This window comes from Cupressus sempervirens, chromosome 10, assembly GCF_028749045.1.
Source record: "Cupressus sempervirens isolate cs-2001-9-10 chromosome 10, ASM2874904v1, whole genome shotgun sequence".
NCBI classification, from domain to species: domain Eukaryota; kingdom Viridiplantae; phylum Streptophyta; class Pinopsida; order Cupressales; family Cupressaceae; genus Cupressus; species Cupressus sempervirens.
In genome coordinates this window covers 738,124,016-738,151,501 of record NC_143127.1, presented here as the reverse complement: position 1 = coordinate 738,151,501, position 27,486 = coordinate 738,124,016, and the positions used below count along the sequence as shown (strand labels likewise).

The 27,486-nt window shown below is 35.2% G+C and overlaps 1 protein-coding gene across 2 annotated transcripts in view; it reads left to right on the top strand.

Moving 5' to 3' along the window:
* The first annotated feature begins 18,198 nt into the window (after positions 1-18,198).
* LOC149535972 (heat-inducible transcription repressor) overlaps positions 18,199-27,486 on the top strand; it is a 202,304-nt gene continuing 193,016 nt past the window's right edge. Inside the window, exon 1 of one of the 2 annotated variants that reach the window (XM_089807340.1) lies at positions 18,199-18,472. The gene's annotated coding sequence lies outside the window, so the exon portion shown is untranslated. The remainder of the gene's footprint in view (positions 18,473-27,486) is intronic. The other variant, XM_089807339.1, reaches the window with a different exon arrangement.

Sequence of the window (27,486 nt, the reverse complement as noted above, 5' to 3'; positions counted from 1 at the left end):
ATTGTTGGTGAAAACTCTTGCAAATTTGATAACACTCACCACTTCTTTTATTTGATTCACATACTAGACTATGTTCTCACCTTCTTTAATCCTCATTTCATCATATTTGTCTCTTAGACTTTCTACTTTTTCTCTCAATAAATTCTAATATCCACCATGCACAAGTGCTAACTTGTACCACATTTATTTAGTAATAGTACAATTTTTTACATCATCAAACTCAACATCATTGAGGTTAGATGCAATCTCAATCATCATACTATTATATTCTCTCTTTTGATTCGTCTCTTCTATTGTCATAGGAGGGGTAGGAGCAACATATTAATCATCTAGCCAATGTGTAGCATTGTCTCCAATTCCTAATAGATGTAGCCTCACCTATTTTTCCATGAGGATAAATTCTCCTTATCCATATTAAGTACCTCTCTCTTATACATCTTCAAATATTTTGCTCAGGTTCCTTCAAACTTCTTCGTTCAAGCACTGAATTCTAATGCCAGTTGTTAGATAATTGAGAGGGGGGTGGGAGGGGTGAATAAGTTAAATGCAATTATCCTATAGGCCTTAAAAACACTTTAGTACCAATTCAAACTTCATAAACTTTCAAATCAGTAACTCATTAACCATATTCAACATCTCAAATCAAACTTGTAAACCTTTTTCACCAATTTTTCTTCTTCTTATTATTCCTTATTATACCAAATATCAGAGAAATCACTTAAAATATACCAAGTTGCAACATTAAGTAATGAACATGAAAATAAACTTGCAACACAATATGCAATCACACATTTGACATAGATATTTAACTTGGACACCTTGTAAAGGGAAAAACCACATGGGAACTAACAACCCAAATAATTTAACTCTTCAGAAGTGAGCTATGTTAGGAGCCAACCCATTTAAAGGTTACATACACATTTTTAGTATAACCTTGTTAGTGGGTTTTCACCAAAGATCATCTAGACCTTATCACTCCTTGACATTTCAAAGAGTGGCTTGTTCTAAAGGACTTACAAAATATCACTATTGGATGCTACCATATAGGATTTCAAAGACTTTTTAGGTTTGGTCGGTTAAGATTTTTTTTTTGCTACAATGGTAAGAAAGTAATAGTGAGATGCTCTATTAGGTTTTAGCACTACCTTAGTTGTTCTTATCTCTACTTCACTTGGTCTCTTCCTTTTAATCTCTTTTTGGCTGCTTCACACACTCACACTTTCACTTAACACTTCTTGTACTTGGTATTCTCAATTATGTTCTACTCAGTTCACCTTTTGTCTTCCTTCATAACTTGAATTCACATCAACTATAATCATCAATGATCAACACATAATCAACAAAAAAAAAAATCTTGTTCATCTCCTTAAATATCCAACTTTGCCTTTCAAGAATCTTTCAATTTTTTTTGCTTAATTAAAATCATAGATCTCAAATTCATTAAATTTAGTCACTTAGAAAATACACCTCCCAGTTCCATTTCAGATTGTTAAATCTTCACCATTATATCACAAAATATACTTCTCAAACATTCTTAATTTCTATCAAATGTCAACCTCTAGTTATCTTTTCTTAACTTGTTCTTCTCGTTCAAGCTCGGTGAACACTATAACTTTAGTTGGGAAATACATCACTAGGTTAACACTAAAATGACTTGGTTACAACAAATTTTAACTCTTCTTTTCTAGGCGCTCGGTGACAACTGTAGTAGCTCGATTAATACTTGCGTTCCTTCATTTATTGTGTAGCTTAGTTGGTGTAACTTGATACTTTCTCACAAACATTATATGATTGTAAAACAATTAGACCAACATTACACTGTCAGAGTCTAGCTCATTCAAGTTCTCATTGAATACCATACTTATCATCACTTTAACTTATCATAATTTATTCAAATTTTCTTCGTCAATCAAATCCTCTCCATCAATCAAGTGATATGGTGTAATGCCCTGCTAAGGGATCTAAAGAATTAATCTAAAATATCACTAAGTTTTCCAAACAAATTTATTTTTTTAAAACATCAAAGATAAAACATTCACAACTTATACATAGTAACGGAAGCATTAGCATCAATTCAACTGAAAGTAAACATATCATACATAACATATTACATTCTTCATGAATCCCTTAAAGTTGTATCACATCTAAATTAACTATTCATCTAACATCACATCCTTAGCAATGAAACATCCATCATAAAAGATAACCATATATTACAAACATAAATAACTAAGTGCACGGTTCCTCCCAACTGTTAATAGCATCATTAGACCATCATGGATCCTAGCCATCCCTCTGTGCGTAACATCCCAAGTCACTGAAGAGATCATTGGTATTATCATAGTAGGAATGTCACTCCTAAAACATCCTACATCATATGCAGAAAGTAATCTAACATGCAAAGTAAAGCATAAGATAACATCATCTAACATATGCAAATCATCAATGTAAGGATACATGTCCACCATCATAATCCATGAAGATAGATGCCAACAAAGAATGCATCAGTCACGGTGTCTCAGACAAATCTCAAATGATAAGAGTGATAAACACTACCACCCGACCACGTGGAACCTAAATGGTCCACTCCCACCGTGCTAAGGAGATAATCTCAAGTCCCAAACTGGCTATCAAAATCACATAGCATAAAAACTCTCTAAGTCCAGGAATCCTAAAAGTATACTAACTCAAAGGTTTCAATCACAAATTTGACATCTAATTCCCAGAGGCACACAATGACATGTAGGAAACCTACTCTGTAAGCAGGCAAGTGTCATCGCATTAATCATGTAGAAGTTACCCTGGTAGTTAGCTTACAACTCCACGAGTCCCTACTGATCCTTATGTGGCCATTAGTATCCTCTCATACTAACAAGGCATACTATGGAATGCAAGGTCACAACCAAGCATTCTCTCTACTCCCATCCTAGTCTGTACAAGCACTCAAGGCATGGGCGAGAACATCAACAGTTATCTTTTTAGGTTCATTTAATCCCCATTTAGTGTAAATGTTTTCACTTATTAAACAACTTACAATGAGTTACCTTGGCAGCCACTTAGGGCCCCGACCCCCATTGTAAGCCACTTCCCGACACTACAAGTAGATAACCTACCCTAAGCTCATGAAATCATAAATCACCCCAGTCCTATACAAGTGACTGGAAAGTAATACCAAAAGATAGTCCACAATAAGAATCATCAAATATCCACAATAAAAGCATCAAATCTCCATGAGCATTTGAAAAGCATCCATAGAAAATCATGACCACAACAGTTCTCTATTGGCAACTGAAGGTATCACTGATAATCAAAAGTATCCATTGGTTCTCAATAACCAAAATATATCTCAAAATCATACTGATCGAAGACTCCAAAATGGTTGAGTCAAAACATGTCACAACATGACATCATTAAGAAATAAATCAACATTTCAGTCCCATCATGGCGACTAAAAGTAATCCAAGGATAACTGATCGAGGACTCAAAAATGGTTAAGTCAAGTGTCTCAGATACATATAACTCAACTTCACTCAAGAAGACTGATAAGCAATAACAATCAGTAAATACAAACATCTCATAGAGCATACCATCACATAACCATGGTTGGGTTTAGAAAGATCGAGACCAAATAAGATCAACATGCCATCACATCTCATAACCCCCAAGCCTCTGGTAGACGTCCTATAACTGGTCAACACTAGTCAACCCAAAAACCCAAAACAAGAAGCATAGAGAAAACAAAATGCAGACACATGTTTTGGTTTGCTAAAATTACATAACTGAATTAAGTGTAGAGGTTTTCAGTTTTTTGTTTGCAAGTATACTTCAAGTGTATAGGATTTATCATTTGACCTACAAGTCAACCCATTTGTACCCTCGATAGCATTATTCTTTCCATTATTTAAAATAATATTCTAAGAATAACTTAAGGGTAAATACTTTACTCATTAAACTGATCATCATTGAGCTTTAATTAAATTGTTCTCTTTATTTAACTATGATCCATATTCTAATTGATTAACTCTTCTTTAATGTTACTTAAACTTTCAACATAAATCAAGGATCATTATTCATTATATTATAAGAGAGCCAATTATCAATCTTCAAATAAGAAGATTATAACTTTATTAAAATGATCAATTAAATCAACCAATTAACATAGGTACACAATCCATGACCTTTTTAACATTCTAATAGTTCTCAATTAGATATTACTAAGTCTCACCATTAAAATATCTAAGGTCATTATTCAAGTTATTAGAATAGTACTTATCAACTTCGATGTAAATACCTAACAACTTCACTAAAAGAATCGATATTAGCATATCAATTAAAACTCTATTACATAACTTAATTATTAATTAAATTAATCAACTCTAATTAATTAATTTAATTAATAATTACATATCCATATCAACGACCCAATTAATAACTAGTCATAATTTGTAAGTTAAAGGCCAACCATAATCCAATTCTCTAATATAAATAACAAGTTATATCTTATTAATAAATCTATATAATGACCACATTCTCCATTCTTTCAAAGAATACTAACATTTCCTTAACAAACCCGTATTACCGATAATCATTTCAATTAAGACTCTATTGCACAACTTCATTATTAATAACATAGTTATATTATCAACTCAATGAATATCAATTAAAAATCAACTATACTCCAAATCCAAAAATTAATATCTTTTACAAAACTTCAATCATAAATAATCTCTACTAGATTAACTCTAATCAGATTTATTGATAACTATTTAAACCATTTATACTATTATTTATTAATAGTTTGTTAGACCCAACAAACATTAATAAATAATAAACTCATCAAAACTATTATTAATCGATCTAGAGAACCTTCCATAAACTTCATTAAAATAAAAATCCTTGTCTAATCAAATCCTCGATTCTATTACAATTTGAACCCAAACCCGATTCAGATCTAATTTCTTTTCATGAATGGAAGCTAGGGTTTTCTAATTATTTTTCTTCACATTCAAAATTAACATATATATCTAGATTCTAATTTCAAGATTGAAGATTCAATCACAGAGAATATTCAGACACGATGAAGACAGGAAGAGAAAGAGTACAAATAGATTATGCGAAAATCACGAGTGCACCTGGACACTGATGCTAATTTGCCATGCCTCAGAAGTTCATAGAAAAATCCTTTCCTTCTCCAACATTCACAATTCCTCCAAGATCCAAGCCAACCAAAATTTCCACATGACTGGAAGTGCTTATAGAAGCATATGAGCATGTAGAAGCATATGGGCTTCTCAAATGCATGTAAGCTTTGAAGCTTGTCCAAACACACTAGGAGAGCCTCTATTTAAAGGCCTCTAAGATGCATCTAGAATGTTTCTAGAAACCACTAGAAGATAAGCATGACAACTAAGCATGAGTCTACTCCAACCTTCTAGACGAGTCATAAGGTTGTAGACACCATGTGCTCAAATAATATGCTAACTCCTAAGTGTAGACAACTTTTTGCATTCTTAGACTGCAAACTCCTGTGTGAACAAATATTAAAATAATGCACAATAATTAATATAATATTTACTTTACTCTTTTCAATTTAATTTATTTATTACTTTAAATCTCATGCACTAACTTTAATATCTCCACTTGTTTAACCTTAATATATTTATATTTTAATCACATGAAATCTAGAATCTTTTAATAATTTTAATATATTTTTCCACTTTTACATTTATTTTCGAGACTTAATTGCTAAAATATTTATTAATTTAAATAAATATTATCACATTCCAACTTTAAAATTATAACTTTTATCTTCAAATTTAATTATTTTATTTAATTAATTTCCTAATTAATTAAATAAAATAAATATTAAAATACCATATTAATTTTCTATTAAATTAAACCATTAATTAAATCTTTTAATTAGGCTTAATTAATAGAAAATACATCAAAGACTCATAAAATAAAATAAGAAAAACTCATCATAGCAAAACACATACAAAATCAAACCAAAAGGGTTAATATCACGAATTACGTCATCCGACGTATTCAGAGGGTACTCAACTCAGATACTTGTCCTGATTTCCAATTAGGACAAATGGCTTAAAGGGTTGGGATTTGGATTTGAGAATTTATCTCCCCTCTCTTACCATTGAGATAATGTAATAGGGTACACTCATCCTGGCAATTCAGGAAAGTCGATACTCGGTACCTGCAACCTACATAAAAACCATGCATGTACAAGCATAATATATACTAAACTAAATAGGCAATGGCAGGAAGTGGTGCATCGTGTAGATCTCGACTAGCAGGTGACTACGACTCCATTCCTTAACCACATCACAAATGCCATACAGAAAGAAAACAAACACGCACACCATACACATGCAAGTATGGGGTAAGTATCCATAGGAAAACACATGTGATAATAAACCACCTAACTAATCAATAACTGAAAATAATGTAATAATCATCATGCATACATGAAATGTAGAGTCTAAGTAATCCCATCATATAATAAACTGAATTTGAAACAATATCTGATAATCTTAAGACAATGCTGCTAACCAACAACATAAAACTAGCCCTAAAAGAGTTCGACAGTGATAACAAAAATGCGACCTAGGGGTAGGCACTACATCCACCCCCCCTAGAATTAGGCTTACTCCTGGAAGCTTGCAAGAATGAAAAACTAAGATACTCACTATGCGGGTCCCATTGAACCCTTTCCCCCTATAGGGAAATATGATTCCATTGGTGACACTACAACACACTTAGAGCAATATGATTCTGGTTTAATAGTAAACCGAAAACCACATTGATCCAACATTCATTCTTTTAAAAACTACTAAAATAGATCCCCTAATACATTCTAAGCAAGAGCAATTTAATGCTCACAAAGATAATCAAAGGCATACTACCTCACAACATAGATAAAAGATACATGGTTTGCAACTAGAATGAGTTTCAATTTTCAGTTTTGTTTAAAAAATATATATATTTGTTTGGCAAACTTAGTGATATTTTAGATTAATTCTTTAGATCCCTTGGCAGGGCATTACATATGGCACTCTACTAAGTTAACACAATGTCTTAGCAATCAACGCTTGACATCAATGACAATATAACAACTGATATGATTCTTTTACATACACTAACAACATTATCAGTTAGGGCTAACAACTATATGCACAATTTAATAGTATTGTACAGATGTGAGTTTCATGGTTATACAAGAGTAAATATTTGTATGTATGGTTTGATGCAAGGACTACAAGGGATTGTTGAGATATTAAAGATAATAGTACATTCAAGGCTTTGGTATTATTCTATATTACTTGTAAAGTTCTATATGTTTGTAAGAGTAGTGAGCTCACCTTCTTATTGTAATCATAACTCCTAAAATGGTTAAGGCTTCTAACAAGGCCTAGTCCTCTAACAAGGACATATACACTATATGTATATAATAGACTCCTAACAAGGTCAACATCTTTCACAAGATACTTTTGATTAGTGGATCATTTTGTGGGTAACATCCCTTGGCCAAGATTTCCCTAGTCAACAAAATATGGTGTTGCAAGTTTCTTTATGTTATGCTTGCTATTACTTTTTAGTTCATGCATTTATGCAAGTTTAATGTTTGTAATTGATATCCATGGTTGGGCAATATTTTTTTTGATTATTCCTTTTTTCTAATAATTGGTATTAGAGCACAGTTACTTAGAAGGAGCTTAACAACTTGAGGGAGATCACTATGGAGTCAATACACTTGCAGAAGAACCTTGAAGTGACACTTAATGAATTAGATCAGGCTAATGATGAAAGAAATAGATTGAAGACCAAGCTTTGAGATGCATACAAATTCATTCAAAAGTTGAAAGACCAGTTTGAGAATTCAAGATTGAAAAGAAAGGAATTACTTAAGCAAATCAATGATTATGAATCAACTACCAAGCTTAATAAGGATAATGAGATTCTAAGGCATGAGCTTGAGATCACATCACTATAGGTGAGTTTGATGACATATGAACATAAGGTGGAGACCGACTTGAGGATTGAAAATGTAGATCTGAGATCACAACTATCCAATTTGTATACAAGCATAGAGAAACTTGACGAGAAGACCATGACACAAAGTCCCATAGGAGATATGACAGGGATTGGCTACCTTGAAGGGGAATCATCGAAGCAGTTAACATAGAAGAACATGATATGCAATAAGAAACTATTCAAACATCATATCAGATCAATCAAACACCTAATCAATTTGAGATGGTAGATTCTTTGCAAACAACAAATTTGGACACATGAAAAAGGATTTGAGATATAATTGTAATGCTAAATCTTTTAGTAGTTATTATTAAAATTGATTTGGTTATGGACATAGATCTAATGAACATAAAAAGCCTAATCAAAGATCAAATACGAAGATGAATGAAAAGACTAACTATTAGGATTAATGAGACATAAATAACAATTACATGCAAATATAACAAATGACCCATACTTAAATTTAGGTATGTAGTAAGCGCATTTATGAAGTCCTATTATGTGATCTATGACAATAACACATTAAGGTAGGTGCTAAACAATTGTAAAATTGTAGACCACTTAGGTGCTTACAATTTACGATGGTACATGTATGTATGATATCTATCACAAATAGATGTGAGCTCAAAATGTGTGCAAGATAATATGAGATGCAGATACATGAGTGTATCTAAGATACATGTCCAAATATTTGAATGAATATATACTTGATGCAAGCTAATTTGATATGCTCATACTTGTAAGCATATCTCAATCAAACAAGAAAAATAAAACTCACAAGATATTAGCATAACACAATTAAGTAGATGACTATAGAAATCAACTTATTACATTTTAGGCTTATATCATGTAATTAATGAATACACTAAATGCAATGAAAATAAAATGCATCAACACACATGTAAGTAAAAATGGAGAATATATATATATATATACATATGTATATATATATATATATATATATATGTATATGTATATGTATATGTATATGTATATGTATATGTATATGTATATGTATATATATATGTATATACATATGTGTATATACATATATATATACATATACATATACATATACATATACATATACATATACATATACATATACATATACATATACATATATATATATATATATATATATATATATGTATATACATATGTATATATATATATATATACATATGTATATATATATACATATACATATATATACATACATATACATATGTATATATGTATATATATACACATATATACATATATACATATACACATATATACACATATATACATATATACATATATACATATGTATATATGTATATATATGTATGTATGTGTATATGTATATATGTGTATGTATGTGTATATGTATATATGTATATATATATATATATATATATGTATATATATATAGATACATATATATACATATATATACATATATGTATATATATGTATATATATACATATACATACATATACATACATATATGTGTATATATGTATATGTATGTATATGTATATATATACATATACATACATATATATATATATATACATATACATACATATACATATATGTATGTATATGTATGTATATCTATGTATATATATGTATATGTATATATATACATATACATACATATATGTATATATATATATATATATATATATATATATATATATATATATATATATATATATATATATATATATATATATATATATAAGGGTGAAGAGAGCATATTTGACACATTTCCTCTTCATTTGGACTTACTTTGACTTATTATAAGGACTTACTTTGGTAAACAATCCTATTCTTGATCAATTTTGACTTCACACATTCAAAGAGTTTGGATTTGATTTTTAGTCTAGTACACATTTTTTATCTTGGGTTAATTTTGTGGGCATAAATTTGACCCCTAATCTTTCAAATTTAAATTTAATTATAGGTCCAAGAAAACTCATATTTATTTAGCTATTTTTCACAAGCTCACAAATACATTTAATTATAGATTAAGGAGCATCAAAGACTTATACTATCTGTAATGTCCCCATTTTAGCAGTTGACCAAGTGTGTGCGCGTTAGCCTTGTTCTACATGGTCCCGAGGGCTAACGAAGGGTTTAATGGGATCTTGGAGTGTTTTGGCCTAGTCATTTCCAGTTTGGGCCAAAACAAAGTTGATTTACTCAGTTTCAGGCATACTTACTATTTTTAGTAAGTCGGCAGGACACAGTGCAGGTCAATTTTGGTGATTGGATTCGATACTCCTCGGTGAGAGCTTTCCGATGAGCTATCACTCGCATTATTCAGAGTTTGATTGCTAATACATTTTAATGCCTGAAGTTTTATTAAAGTAACGTCTAATTTAATTGTAAAATATTAAAGTGTTACTTTAATATTTATTTTATGGTGATGTGTACCCAAGGGAGACATAAGGGGTATTTTAATATATGTTTTATATTACACATCTTTTATCCCACATTGCCCATATGAGTTGAGCGGACCCGTGGGAATAGAATAAAAGGAAGCATCTGTGGCTTCATTAGACAGGGTTGAATATGAGAAGAAATTGGTATGTGAGTTGCAGCTCAGTTCTTGGCATTTGAGGACGTCTATCCTCTCTTGTAACATTCTAGACGTCATTCCCTTGGGGTTTGGCCTTTGGAATTCTTTGTTTTTGGCTTCATTATCAGGCAGTTTAGTTGCATTTCCGGCTACAGGCAGATTTGGTATTTTGCTCATATCTTCTTCACTACTTGTCCGACGCTTATGCCGCTTTGAGGGAATGGTATTACGAAAGTAGTGGACTGATTGAAGGACAAAGTATTGCAGCAACAAGTTCGTAAGCATGGGCTGGAGTATTATGACAATATTGTTGAAGTAATTAGTGAGTTGATAAATCTGCCATGTATTTGGTTTTATGAATTCTAAAAATAACATTTTATTAGCAGCAGTTCATTTCCACTTTGCATATTATTGTAGTTCCTTTCTTGTTTATGTTGTATGATACCAATTCCATGCATGAAACACAATAAACAAATAAACGTTTGATTTCCGGAGTTATAAGGGGTTTTAAGAAGTTGAATGCAAACTGTTTGACATAATTCTTTTCAGCAATTTGGTTTAGTTTTTTGGGACATCCAGGGGTGCCCATTACAGTGGTATCAGAGCTATAAGTCCTGCCATCCTGTGGAGGTCTTATAGGGAATTTGGAACAGCCGGATAAAGGGAAAAAGTAAGTAAAAAACACAGGCTAAGCATTTATGTTTGAGCATGCGACAGGGGTCTTATAATTTTCGCGATACCAGAGCAAGACAAAATAGGATTTCAGACTTGCAAAGCAAACAGTCTAGTACATCCGTGCAGGGGGACATTGAATTCAACCATACAGACACAGAGGAGATATTCTGTGATCAGGACAATAATATGGGTGATCGAGATGACAGGAATACAGGATTAGGCGGAGGCAGAAATGCTGGTCCAGATCAGGAGGAGGTACTGTTCCGACAGTTACTGGATACATTAGAGCAGGGGCAGCGTATGCAGCAGGAGCAGAATAGGCGAATGGACATGATGTTGCAGCTCATGGCTAGACAGATGGGTGTCAATATTAATCCAGGTGATGCCAATAACAGAAACAATAACAACGAGGGAAACAATAACAACGGGGGAAACAATAACCATGAAGGCCAAGGCAACAACAATGGTTCTGAGAATAACATTAATGGTAATAATGGACACGGCAATAATGGGAATGAGGCTGATAACTTTAGACACGTTGCACGCCCAGCACGGACTGCGAGCTCGAGACCTCTTCTACCCACTTTTCCACCCAGAGATCCGGTTCATCCAGTAAACGAACCGCAGATTACCGAGTTACAGGATCAGTTCAGGAGGGACTGGGAGGCTAGTGGACCAGAGTTTCAGGCGGATATTTCTCTTAGAGATTATATGGACTTGAGGATGAGACACATGCCTAAAGCAGGAGGGAGGAATCAAAACTTTGAGCTGAGGAAGAAAGTTGGAAAACTTTCTTTACCTTATTATGATGCTTCAGGGAAGATGACTGCACGAGCTTGGGTGCAGAAGGTAGATACATACTTGCAGCTAAATCCTATGCCTGAGGAGGAGGCTATCAAGTATGCGACTATGCACTTGGATGGCATTGCACATGAATGGTGGCATCATGGCATGGTGACTTTGGGGCATAATCAGATTACATCCTATGAGGAATTCACTGAAACATTGATTGGGAGATTTGACACTAAGGATCCCGAGTTACATTTCAAGGAGCTAGCACAGTTAAAACAGTCAGGTTCTGTGGATGCTTACATTGCCGAGTTTCAGCACTTGTCTGTACTTGTTACTGATATCTCTCCTAGGAGATTGGTGGTGTTATTTTGTGATGGTCTTGCTGATCCATTACGAGGTTGGGTGAAGGGACATGATCCACTCACGTTAGCTGAAGCAACTAAAAAGGCACGAGATTTAGCCCCTTCGATATACAAAGGAAAAAACCATTCAACAGATTCTTCCTACCGCAAGGACAAAGACAAAAAATCATTTCAGAAAGAGTATAGCAAACCCAAAGAAGGATCAAAAGGACTAGACAATGAAACCTTGAATGAACTTCGAAAGAAGAAGCTGTGCTTCCATTGTAGAGAGCCTTGGGACTTATCTCATAAATGTTCTCTCAAGGCTAAGGCAAATCAAATGGAGTATTTTTCAGCAGAAGAGTCAGAGTTAGAAGGGGAGGATCAACACTCCGATTCAGATGAGGGTAACACTATAGAGGAGAGCAACATTCCTAAGGATGATAGATCGTTGGCACGCTTGACAGGGGCCCAAAAGGCAATCACATTTAAGGTCAGGGGTACTATCCAGGGGCAGAAAGTGATATCTCTTATTGACACTGGGGCTACACATAACTTCATAGATGCACAGTTGGTAGCCAGGAGAGGGTTACAGACAGAGGAGCATGATGGGTTTAGAGTCATGGTGGCTAACGGTGATAAGTTATTATGCACTCGGAAGATATCTAATCTTTGCATCAGGTTTGGAGATGGCTACGAGTTGGAGGATGAGTTCTATGTTGTGGACATGGGAGATTATGATGTCATCCTCGGCATGACATGGATGGCTTCACTAGTTGAGTTCACACTCAATCTAGCGAAATTGGAGATGAGATTCCAGCATGAGGGGAGAACTGTGGTACTTAGAGGGCTTTCAGATGGAGGTTGCAGAATAGTGTCCTTGAGGAGAATGCAGAGACTTTTTCGTCATGATGACATAGAGTGGGCGGCAGAATGCCACATTATGCCAACTTCACCAGAGCCACAAGAAAAGAGTCATCCACTAGATGTCCAAAAGATACTCGATAGACACGCTAAAGTATTTAGTGATATTCCTCATGGGGTTCCTCCTGACAGAGGGATGGAACATGTTATTGAGCTCGAGGAGGGAGCCAAACCAGTTATGATTACTCCCTATCGTCATCCTAAGAAACACAAGGATGAGATAGAGAAGGCGATTAAGGATTTGTTGGAGATGGGGCATATCAGGCCCAGTAAGAGCCCTTTTGCTTCAGCAGTAGTATTGGTAAAGAAGAAGGATGGGACGATGCGCATGTGCATCGATTATAGGGCACTAAATAAGAAAACAATTAAAAACAGGTATCCCATTCCTAGGATTGATGAGCTGATTGATGAGTTGCATGGGGCATGCTTCTTCACCAAAATTGATTTGCGATCCGGATACCATCAGATCAGGATGAGAGCAAAGGACATTGAGAAAACAGCCTTCCGATGTCACTATGGCCACTTTGAGTTCATGGTTATGCCATTTGGTCTAACCAATGCACCTGCTACATTTCAAAGTTGTATGAACCAGGTATTCAGGAAGCAGCTGAGGAGATTTGTCTTGATCTTCTTTGATGACATCTTGGTCTTCAGTAAGACCTGGGAGGAGCAGTTACATCATCTAGAGGAGGTGTTATCTATTCTGGAGAGAGAGTCATTATATGCCAAGGAATCTAAATGTGAGTTTGGCATGACTGAGCTCCTTTACCTGGGGCATATCATTAGTGCAGATGGCGTTCGGGTTGATCCCGAAAAGATTAGAGCTATTGTAGAATGGCCTACTCCCACAAACCTTACACAGCTTAAGGGATTCTTTGGTTTATGTGGTTTTTATAGGAGGTTTGTTAAGGGATTCTCACAGATTGCTACACCCTTGACAGATCTTACCAAGAAAGGAGCCTTCGTGTGGACAGGGGCAGCACAGAGGTGTTTTGAGCATTTCAAGCAGATAATGTCTTCATGTCCAGTTCTAGCTCTACCGGATTTCACAAAGCCTTTTGAGCTTCATTGTGATGCATTTGGTGATGGGATTGGAGCAGTATTGATGTAGGAGAAGCATCCCATTGCATTCGAGAGTAGGAAGCTCTGAGGAGTTGAGAAAAGTTATTCTGTCTATGACCGGGAGATGTTGGCCATAATGCATGCATTGGCCAAATTTCGATCATATTTGGTAGGTGGACGTTTTGTGATCAAGACTGATCACAACAGTATTAAATACTTCATGAGCCAGCGTGATCTTAATGACCGGCAACAAAAATGGGTGACTAAATTGCAGGCTTATGACTTTGACATAGAGTTTGTCAAAGGTAAGAAAAATGTGGTGGCTGATGCCTTATCTCGGAGACCTGACTTATGTGCTCTGGCAGAGATTTCAGGAGATTGGAGAGATCGGATTATAGCAGAGTATGTCGGAGATGCTTGGGCTTCTGGATTGATTTCAGGTACCATACAGGATGATCGCTATGAGGTGATAGATGGATTGATCAGAGTTCAGGATAGGGTTTATTTGATTCCATCATCACATTTGAGAGAGGCGATACTGAAGGCATTTCATGATGCACCCACAGATGGACATCCGGGGGTCTTCAAGACCTACAGGCAGATCCGAGAGCGGTTTTCATGGAAAGGGCTCAAGGATGATGTTCAGAGGTATGTCAGGGAGTGTGTGGTTTGTCAACAGAATAAGGGAGAACACACATTTCCTGCAGGTTTATTACAGCCCTTGCCCATTCCTGATAGGAAATGGGAAAGTATTTCGATGGACTTCATCACTGGTTTACCACGAGTACAGGGAAGGGATTGCATCTATGTGGTGGTGGACTGCTTGACGAAGTTTGCTCACTTCATTGCTATTCCGTCCACTTACACAGTAGCACAGGTGGCAGAGCTTTTCTTTAAAGAGATATTCAGGTTACATGGGTTGCCCAGATTCATTGTCAGCGACCGGGATAGTAAGTTTATGAGTGTTTTTTGGCAAGAGTTGTTTAGGTTGTGTGGTACAGATCTTACACCTAGCACTAGTTATCATCCGCAAACAGATGGGCAAACAGAGATTGTGAATAAATGGGCGGAAGGATATTTGAGGAACTATGTAACTACACAACAAAAGGCTTGGATCAGATGGTTGCATATGGGAGAGTATTGTTATAACACCACTTATCATATGTCCATCAAGATGACTCCTTTCATGGCACTCTATGGTTATGAAGCACCTAGCTTCATGGATTTAGTTTTGGGGGATAGTAGAGTGCCCAAAGCCAAAAACTTATTGCAGGATAGTCAGGACATCCTGAAAGTGCTCAAAGAGAATATACAACAGGCCCAGAATCAACAAAAATTGTATGCTGATCAGCACCAAATAGAGCGCAGCTTCGAGGTAGGGGATATGGTTTACTTGAGGCTACAACCATATAGACAGTCATCGCTCAAGAAGAGCGGAGCTGAAAAGTTGAAACCTAGATTTTATGGTCCATACAGGGTGATTCGCAAAGTGGGCAAAGTCGCCTATGAGCTTGAGCTTCCAGAAGGCAATCGAGTGCACAATGTGTTTCATGTGTCTAGGCTTAAGAAAGCCATTGGTCAGAGTGTAGTGCCTTCTGCAGATTTACCCCCTTTGGATGAGGAGGGGAAGCTTGTGTTAGTACCTGAGGCTATTCTGGATACCAGAGAGAGGAAGCTTAGAAGCAGGATAGTGAAGGAGTATTTGGTCAGATGGAAAGACCTGCCGGAGGAAGATTCTACATGGGAGAGTGAGCAGGTTATTCAGCAGGCTGGACTGAGATTGCTTGAGGACAAGCAATTTCAAGGGGGGCAGACTGTAATGTCCCCATTTTAGCAGTTGACCAAGTGTGTGCACGTTAGCCTTGTTCTACATGGTCTCGAGGGCTAACGAAGGGTTTAATGGGATCTTGGAGTGTTTTGGCCTAGTCATTTCCAGTTTGGGCCAAAACGAAGTTGATTTACTCAGTTTCAGGCATACTTACTATTTTTAGTAAGTCGGCAGGACACAGTGTAGGTCAATTTTGGTGATTGGATTCGATACTCCTCGGTGAGAGCTTTCCGATGAGCTATCACTCGCATTTATTCGGAGTTCGATTGCTAATACATTTTAATGCCTGAAGTTTTATTAAAGTAACGTCTAATTTAATTGTAAAATATTAAAGTGTTACTTTAATATTTATTTTATGGTGATGTGTACCCAAGGGAGACATAAGGGGTATTTTAATATATGTTTTATATTACACATCTTTTATCCCACATTGCCCATATGAGTTGAGCGGACCCGTGGGAATAGAATAAAAGGAAGCATCTGTGGCTTCATTAGACAGGGTTGAATATGAGAAGAAATTGGTATGTGAGTTGCAGCTCAGTTCTTGGCATTTGAGGACGTCTATCCTCTCTTGTAACATTCTAGACGTCATTCCCTTGGGGTTTGGCCTTTGGAATTCTTTGTTTTTGGCTTCATTATCAGGCAGTTTAGTTGCATTTTCGGCTACAGGCAGATTTGGTATTTTGCTCATATCTTCTTCACTACTTGTCCGACGCTTATGCCGCTTTGAGGGAATGGTATTACGAAAGTAGTGGACTGATTGAAGGACAAAGTATTGCAGCAGCAAGTTCGTAAGCATGGGCTGGAGTATTATGACAATATTGCTGAAGTAATTAGTGAGTTGATAAATCTGCCATGTATTTGGTTTTATGAATTCTGAAAATAACATTTTATTAGCAGCAGTTCATTTCCACTTTGCATATTATTGTAGTTCCTTTCTTGTTTATGTTGTATGATACCAATTCCATGCATGAAACACAACAAACAAATAAACGTTTGATTTCCGGAGTTATAAGGGGTTTTAAGAAGTTGAATGCAAACTGTTTGACATAATTCCTTTCAGCAATTTGGTTTAGTTTTTTGGGACATCCAGGGGTACCCATTACACTATCATATCAACATTTACATACCATTAACTTAAACATCAATATTTATCATAATATCAACTTGACACCAAGATAAACATTTTCTAACAATAAATGGTTATTTTGTGTGTTTTCCATCACGTTTAAACAATTAAGTCATGAGCTTGACATAAAGCAAAGATCTTCACTTATCAAGCTCTTTAAGGTATCTTCAACATTAGCAATCTTCATAATTAGGTCTTAAATGTTAAGGTGAATGTTTGTTTGTAGGCACATAAGCTCTATAATTAGCTTGATCAGATATGTAGAGCGAAACTTGGTTTTGTGAAATAGGTTTGAATTTGTGCCCCATAGAAATCATTTCATGAAGTGTAGACATAAGCCAAAGTAATAAATTGTCAGAATAATATTTTAATTTTAGTCCCCTTACATATCTTTGAGCACTAATACAAAACAAAATCACATTAACCACATTTGCCATCATTTAGACAACATCAATCTTATGCAAATTTATTCCATCTTATTTATCATTATATCTTCATTCAATAAACTAAAATTTCATTATTAAATATGTATTATAATTTATTCTATTACAACTCCTTTCACATAGCTTTAATATTGAATATGCATTAAACTTAAATTGGAAGTACTTATACAATTAATACGACTACTTACCTACAAAATGTCTCTTAACATATATTTGTAATCCAATAATGTTCATTAAAAATGTAAAACGTCATAGAAACACGTTCACACTGCATTTTGTTTTAATTATTATTATTATTATTATTAAGTTTTAGTTTTTAAGTTTTATCATTATGGAAAACAAAATTGATTTTGTTGCGACGAACAAACCAAACGGTAAAGTTGACCCAAGTGTTTTTCTTGTTGTAGCAATAATTTTATTTACTTTTAATTACAATTATTTCGATATTTGTTTTTTTTCATGGTATGTCAGGGAGCACGCGAATGCAATTTGGCGTATGTCACAGAACTCAATGTGGAGGGAACTGTAGCTTGGCAGCAGGATTCGATCTCGAGATTTTATGTCGCAAAAGAAACCAGCGTTACGTTGTTAGAGGAGAATCTTTAAATGTGCAAATCTGCTAAATTTGTGTTTCAGCGCATTGTTTCTGTACAAAGGTAAGCGATAGCACCGCTGCTGATCATTAGACAACAAAGGCTCCAATGATATCTATATTTTGATTTCTGGTAGAGTAATGCCACAACAGAGTAGGATTTTTTGCTTCCTTATATTTCACATTCATTCAATAAAAGCAGCTGCGGGGATCGATCTTATGATCTGTTCTTGCACATTATTGTTGAATTATTGTTTCTATTCACTTTCTTTACGTATTAAGGAACAATTACGTTTCTTCTGGGCGGTGGAAGACGTTTGCATTGGTTTAATATATTAAGCCTTGGCATTAGATTCCTAAGAAGATTGTCCTTTTTAGTTAGGGTTTGTGTTAGGTGTTTTTTTCTTACATTATTGTAGTATTTCTTGTTGTCTTATGGCTTGAGCTTATGTTAATAAAGATGAAGATGTTTTGGAAGTAGTTGGTTCAGATCTCACAGGATTAATTCTATCCTTTTCATTCTTTATTAGGTTCGGCGGATTTACATTTCGTGTACTTTAATTGTAGAAGTAATGCTTTCAGTTACGGAATTACCAATATTATTGCTGTTCGTGTAGTGTTTATGTTGAAATACTTTAAACAAAGGTTATTCTGTAGACATTGTCCTTGCGCAGGAGGAGGAACACTTGATATGGCCACACCTTAGCAGATGAGTTTGTCAGAGCTAGGTTTTAGTATTGAAGGTATTGCTCCAGGACGCATGTCCTGTTAGCACTTTTTCGAAGAAGAAGCGAGAACATTGATACATTACGGGACTTCAGTGCTGGTCACTACTAGGGGTTTGTGCGAAATCCCAAGAAGTCATAGGAACGGTTAGAAACACTAGTGGTGACTCTTTGTTTGGAAGAATGTTTCTCATTATATCCTGAATAACCGAGGATTGTACAATTGCTGGAAGCAATGGAGGTTGATGATTGGAAGCACACTCAGTGTTGACCACATGGGAGTAGAAAAGGTAACGGAGAAATTGATTAGAATCAGTTGCGGAAGGACTGTCCTTAAAATCAGTTGATGGGCCTTTGAAGATTCTTTCTACCATCTGTCATTTCCCTCTCCTAAACAGCAGTAGAGATTCTCACTTGTGAGCATGGCGTTGTAACCATTTCGTCCTGCAGATTGTCTTTGTTTCCTTAATATAACTTAAATCATTTCAATAATTTTCAAATTAAGCATTAAAGGGCTTTTTTCAGTACTTTGCAGCAACATCCTTGTTCTCCATGCTTGTATATATATTCTTTGATTTTTTTGACAGTTATAAAATTCACCTCACTATCAAATTAAGTACTGAAGAGGCTTGACAATGAAGATCTTTATGCGGCAATTAAAAAAATACATATATAAAAATAGCGGTTCAGGGAAGACAGTTTTGGTGGGTGACTTTAATGCAAGGGGACAAAACAGTCAGGCCATCCAGTGGGATAGCGAAGAGGGAGGGGATGATAATCTGCTTTGGTTAGAAGAAAACAGCGATCATTCTTGGGAAAGGACTTCACGAGATGGATAAGGGAATGTGTAACACTTTGGGGCTGAGCTTGTAGATGTTTGTAGCTTGTATGGTTTGGTTATAGTAATGGTATGAAAAATTGACCGAGTTCTGGGGGTATTACCTGTAATACATATAATGGACAAGGCGTTGTGGACTGTGTTCTATGTTTTCAAGATTCTACTTGAAGACTGCTGGATTATAATATTGGGACCTGTCCTTTTGAGTTGAAATCTGATAGCTGCGGCTTCTTGTGAAATTTGGAATCCACAACAATAATAATAAGAAAACAGAAGGCGGTCTCTTACATGAGAAAGTCACTCTCAAGGAAAAATCATCATGAGTCCAGAAAATCAATAATTACTTGTAGTTGCTTTAGAATCACCATCTTCAAATAACAGAAGATGACTCTCCACATAAGGAAGTATGAAAAAGTAAAGACTACATCTGCAGTAGCCTGCTTTAATGCATGCTTTAGAAGCGTGTTAAAGATTGCAGCCCAAGAAAGGAGTTGACACTTTCCCTTCTAATCCGTGATATGATGAAGAGTGCAAGGCAGCAAAAATAACAGTCAGAGAACAAGTCAGACAAGAAGAGCAAAATAATATATGAAAGGTTGATAATATCTAAAAAGGAAAACTATGTCATTTCAAGGAGAGAAGATCTAATTTCCTCGGGTAAACACAATCCTAAGGGATTTTGGAGAGTACTTAAGCAAAAGAGAAAGCAAACGAAAAATAGTATTACTGATAACTAATGGCTTGACTATGCAGAACTCCTATATGAGTAGACACGAGACAAAAGTAGTCCTCCTATAGTTAACACTTCTATCAAACTCTTTTTGGTGGAAAGTTGAATTCTTGAAGTGGTGAAGGGAACTAGTTGCACCTCATATACAAATAATTTTCAATAATGTCAGCCAAAGTGGTTTTCTGACAGAATGGACAACTAGTGTGGCTATACCTCTCTACAAGAGTGCCGATCTTAATAATCCTTCCAACTACCGCACAATTATGGTCAATTCACTTCTTGGTAAATTATTTGGGGGCATGATAGAGCACAAAATCAACAGTTGGGCGGAAAAGGAAAAAAATAGAGTGAAATGGCAGGGTTGATTTAGACCAAAACACTCTCGATCACTACATCACTCTTAGACACCTTATTGAGAAGGATTGGGATCTTAAAGGCAAACAAGCCTTCTGTTGTCTTGTAGATTTCAAAAAAGTGTTTGACACGGCTCCTAGAGACAAGCTTTGTGAAAGAATGAAGGAACTCAAGAATTCGAATGAGCTTAGAATGGCAGTACATAGACTCTATGAGCAGGTTGGAGCTAGAATTAGGACAAAAGAAGGCATGTTAGAATGTTTTGGCAGTGATATTGGGGTAAAACAGGGCTATCCTCTCTCACCCACCCTATTTGGTTTGTATATTAATAAACTTTTAAGAGTGGCTAAACAAGATTGTGGGGGGGAGAGGGGCGGCATCAAACCTGCTTGGTATGTGGCGAAGTTACTCCTCTATGCAAATGATCTCATTTTAATTGCACAAACAGCCAAGGATCTGAGAGAACACTTTAGGGAACTAAAGAGTTTTTGTGAGGAGGTTGGGATTTAGGTGAACATGTGCAAGAGGAAAACTGTATCCCGATTTGAGTTTCCCAAGGAATGTCCAAACAATGATTGATAGATCAAGAACGATGTTTGAGACTTTTAAGTTTTAACTCACAAGAAAAAAAATTTGAACTACGCACTAATCAGAGATATACCTAGGAATGATAAAGCAATAATCAGAGTCACCGAAAATGAATAGCAACCAGTTTCAAAGAAAACATGGGAATAACAAGAGACGATGTTTGAATATTTATTATGTATTATGAAAACTTCCTTCTCATGAAATGTCTCAGTTGAAGGCTGAGTCAAAGCTGATGTGTAAAGGAGAAGACATGCAAGATAAAAAGTGGACATCACAACCATCAGTAGAAGATGCAAATATAATTCATAATCAAAACTGATTAAGTGGCGTCGACCCAACATAAAGGTAACACACAACAGTTCATAAGTGACAAAGAGCCAAAACACATGATAGAAAATAAGGTATAGAATCGAATATGAGCCAAAGACCATGAATACAAAGAGAATTATAAGAGCAGTAGACTGCTTTTGAAAATATCTCAATGAATCTATAAACGTGAATCAAGAATAGTAGCAGAAAAAGACTGGATAAAGATATGTATCATAGCCTACTTATTTCAACACTCCCTCTTAGCAAGAGAGATCTTCAGTTTGTCATCTTATGACAGATGCACACAATTGCAACCAAAGAAAATGTCAACATAAAATCTCATCATAGATTTTCTTAGTAAAACAATATTCACCATAGATTATCTCATCATAGATTTTCTCAGCATAACAATATTCGCCATATTTGCTCCTAGAGCGTGAAGCAGAAAAGCATAAAGTATTCACCATAGCTACTCCTAGAGGGTGAATCATAAAAGCATAAAATAAAGTCATGGAGTCACACACACGACTTCCACCATGCCTACTCGTAGAGGGTGGATTCACCCTACCTACTCGCATAGTGTGGAACAAGGGCTTTCACCTCAAACTTCTCCCAGAGAAGAATGCATTTCCACCATGCCTACTCATAGAGGGTGGATCAAGGGATTGCACTTTGAACTTCTCTTGCAGAGAAGAACTCATTAACAAGGGATTGCACTTTGAACTTCTCTTGCAGAGAAGAACTCATTAACAAGGGATTGCACCTCAAACTTCTCTCATAGAGAAAAACTCATTAACAGGGGTTTGCACCTTGAACTATCTCACAAAGAACTCATTAATCATATGCATGGAATCACTGAAGTTGAGATTCTCTCTCAACAAGGACATCATTTTCCACTATACCAAGCTTATCTCGAAAGTAGCAAAACTTCACTCTTGAAAGTGGCTTGGTAAGTATGTTTGTAATTTTCTCCTTTGTAGAAATATACTTAAGTTCAATGGCTTTCCTTTGAATCAATCCCTTAAATAATGGTATTTAATTTCGACATGTTTTGACCTATCATGAAACACTGGATTCATTAAAAGCTCACATAATTTTGACTATCTCACATGATCATAGTAGGCTCCAAGGGCTGCCCAAACAAATTTGCAAGTAATTTACAAAGCCACACAACTTCTTTTGCATCCATACATGCTGCAAAATACTTTGCTTCAAGTGTACTCTAAGCCACACAAGTTTGCTTTTGCTGCACCAAGAAACCATGGTTGAACATTCTGAAACAACATTATGAAGTACCCTTTCTATTAAGCACGCACCCTCCCTAGTCTGAATCAGAAAATCCTTGTAAGTTCATCTCTACACATGAGGAATATTTCAATCCATATCCTATTGTACCACAAACTTATCTCAATATAGGTTTGGCTATCACAAAATGGATTTGTCTTGGTTCACAGATAAACTGACTCTCAACTGCATAACATATATTAGGTCATGTGTTGACCAAGTTCATTAAGGAACCAATTAGCTACCTATACATGGTAGGATCTTCTAAATCTGAAATAACTGCATCCTCATGTAATTTTTTCAGATTTGCTTCCATAGGAGTAACCACAGATTTACATTCTACCATTCCATTTTTCAAAATATCTATTACACGTTTACCTTGACTTAATATAATTTCATTTGATTATTGCCATACCTCATAATGGAGCCCTAAATTTTTGCAAAAACTAGGGCCTCCATTTGTGTAATAACATTAGAGATTCATGTCTTACCTTCTGATCATATTAAAGATTATTTGTCTCAAACAGAAGATATATGACTTGCTGGCAACAGAAGTTTGTTTACATACAAGGATCCTTAACAATCAGCTATTACCAATCAAAGGATGTAGTGAGCTATGATCTATGTTACATGAAACGGTTTGACAAGAAGCTACTAAACATACCCTCATCTCAAGTTTTGTCTTCTTTATTGTGTCCCCTTCCCTAATAAAAGATAATGTTGCTCATATTTCTCTTCCCCATTAACTAATGATGCTTTTGAAATCCCATTAGCGAGAACTATTTGTCCTCCTGTTTCTTCTACTTTCACTTTAAGCCTGTCTAAAGTTCCATTCTTTTCTCCATGGTTCAAAGAAGTGGTTTGCGAGGTGACAAAGTATAAAGATGCATCTGAAGTTGAACTTGATAATGATATAGTTGCTAAATTGCCACACAAGGTTATCCCAAATCCTCAGAACGTCTTAGATTGCTTCAAGGTGTATGATTGATCCATTAAACAATCAATATATAAAATTAGTCAAGCCCGTTGATGAAGAGTAAAGACAATGTTTAAAAAAATGGGACATTGAGTATGAAGCTACAAACTGGGATGTGAATGTGGTTGAAGAAAATGAGGAGGATGCGAAGCCAAATGCCACTGCAAGGACAAAGAAATGGAGGAAGTTTTAGAAGCAATCCAGGCATTTGAATTTCAGAGGTGTATGTTGCCATTGTTTAGACAAGTTGGACGTTGCTTGAGCAGTTCACACTTCTAGTTTTTGAGAAGAATACAAAAAGCCTCTGGAGTTAGGCTGTGCCTAGTTTGACTCTGAGAGTGAGGAAGATGTTTTTCAAGATGAACCAATAGCTCTTCCAGGAATGTGAACGCAAGAATTTTGAAGAGGAAATAAAAGTAAAAGCGGACTATAGGGATTAGAAGAACAAAGTTCAACCCAAACCAATTCCTTTAGCAATACAAACTGATGAGAATGCAAGAAGGTTCAATGGGATACTCTCTGCTCAACTTAGCAGGAACCAACCATTCATTTGCAGAGGTTTTTCATCAAATACAAGAAAGTGAAGAATGCGAGTGCTCTCAACTGGAGATGGCATTCCTAGAGGAACTCAACACGACACTAATAGTGCACAATACCATTGTCTGGATGACATGACCATACACAGTTCTACAGATTATGTTCAAGCATTGACATAAGGTGAGAGCTCGTGGGAAAGGGATTTCAAAGAAGTAACATCATTTAGTGTGAATTCGTGGATAAAGGAATTCAAAGGATGTAACTGGTAGAAGCATCTTGGGCTAGCAATCACCATCAGCACACATGACAATAAAAAATAAGACTTTGATGAGTGTATAAGATAGGTCCAATGTATTTCATCAGAAGTGTTTGTTTAATGTGAGACCAACGTCAAATCTGCAAAAATAATATGTGATATAAATAGAGATAAAGAAACGATGGAGACAGTAGTGTGAGCTTGTAGTCAACAATGACTATTGCTAGTGATGACTCATTTGAATGGTTCCAATACTATACAAAAAAACTACGACAAGACCATATACAAGGAAAGTATTGTGAACAAAGTAAATATGCACAACACAGAGGATGATCCAAAGGCAGTGTTAAATTCTTAAATGTACACCAAAGAAACGATATATATAAAACAATTTCATGAGTAAAATTGACAAGTGTGAGTAATAGATATCATGTTGCGTGAGAGTAGAATGCCAGATGAATATAACGCAAGCAAAAGCTGTCGTTAGTAATTGTTGTGTAGCTGACGGGCCCCTTCGGGAAGGTTATTGTTATGTAGCTGACGGGTCCCTTCGGGAAGGTTTTTGTTATGTATCCGATGGACCCCTTTGGGAAGGTTCTTCGGAATAGTATATATACACCCTTTGGGATCATTGTAATCATCGTAAGCATAATGTAATGTCCTTGGCATATGCGAATAATAAAAGGAGTACTGCTGTTCTTATCTATTGTCTGTGTGCATTGATCCATTTACCCATACGGTAAACATTTGGCACGGTAAACATTTGGCGGCGCACCAAATGTTTACCGTATGGGTAAATGGATCAATGCACACAGACAACAGATAAGAACAACAATACTCCTTATATTATTCGCATATGCCAAAGACATTACATTATGCTTTTGATGATGATTACAATGATCTCGAAGGGTGTATATATACTTCTTGAAGGGCCGTCGGCTACATAACAAGAACCTTCCCAAGGGGCTCGTCGGCTACACAGTATTTATCGACGACATACATCCTGACACACACCCTGTTGGCTACACAATATTTACCGACGACAAAAGTGTCATGTCATGTTCAAAGGCAGAGTCAACAAAGGAGGGGTTCAAAAGCTATCCAAATGTAATTGAAAAGAATGCTTGACAACGATGAATAAAACACCATATGTGGCAACAATAAATTATGGTGAAGTTTGAAAGAGAATGATGAGGTACAAGTGTAATCAAGAGTTACAACAAATATGGAAACATATTTGTTATAATAATTAATAAACTACTGAGAACATACAACATAATCAGTGATTTATACAAAACATAATGTATAAACTCTTCATTTAAATTGTTTATAACTGACTTGATTCATTGAAAAGTCACTAATAAGATATACTAGATGTAAAGAGTTATTTGAAAAGAAGCAAGAAGTAATAAAAAAAAAATATAAAAGTCTTAGATGGAGGAATAAAGATGATAAAGGGTGACTTGTAGTATAAATTTATATATTATATTTCAATGATACATAAAGTTTTTCTTGTTCATGTTTATACAAGGTAGAGAGATTAAAATTATGATTAAGATTCATCCTTTATGATCAGTAAGAAGATTATTGAATTATTCTGACAAGGTTTTTTGCATTGGACTTTTTTGCATTTGTTGTTCGACAATTAGAGATATTGTAAAATAAATAGGTGTTTCCTTGTTTTTGTCTAATTGGACTTCCGCAGAAGAATATAAGACCCTTTTGGACTAACATTGAATTACATATAAGATTTGTCTTCTGTAGAGCTCAGGAGTAATTGATGATATTTTAAACAAATATTGTCTCAAAAAGTTGTACGTAATAGTCTTCATTGTTGTTGATCTATTGTTTAAATAAGCAAAGGTAGTGGTTTTTTAATCATTGAAGTACAATTATTAGATTTATAATTGAAGTCAGTAATCTATATATTTCCTTCTTTCAAGCATAAAATTAATTATTGATAAACATTATACAAAACATTCAATCATTTCAAGCACTAATAATGCCTTATTTTTATCAAGTTTGAAGATTGGCCAACTTATAACTCACAAAGTTTAAATTCGCTGTAGAAAAGCCTTGAACCAAGCAATCGATGTTTAAGGTGAAGGTTTACCCGCCTAGGTTTAGCGAAGCCTCAATTGTAGGGTAATTAATTCAGGAGGTCATTCCTGTTCGCTGGCCAAAATTGATTGAGTAATCCCATTGGAGAATTGACAAAGCTTTTGGATTTCCAATCTGTGGTTTTGGGAACCAACACCTTAGGCCCAAGAAAACAATGCAACAAACCAAGATCTTTTATTTCAAATTCTGAAGTAAGCTCTTTCTTACACTTAACAATGAGATCATCATCACCAGTGATAAAAAAAGTCTTCAACACAAAATACAAGAATTAAAACTTTGACATCATTTGGATCATCATCATTCTTATGAAAACCCAAACTTAGAAGATAGTGATCAATTCTATCATACCAAGCATGAGGA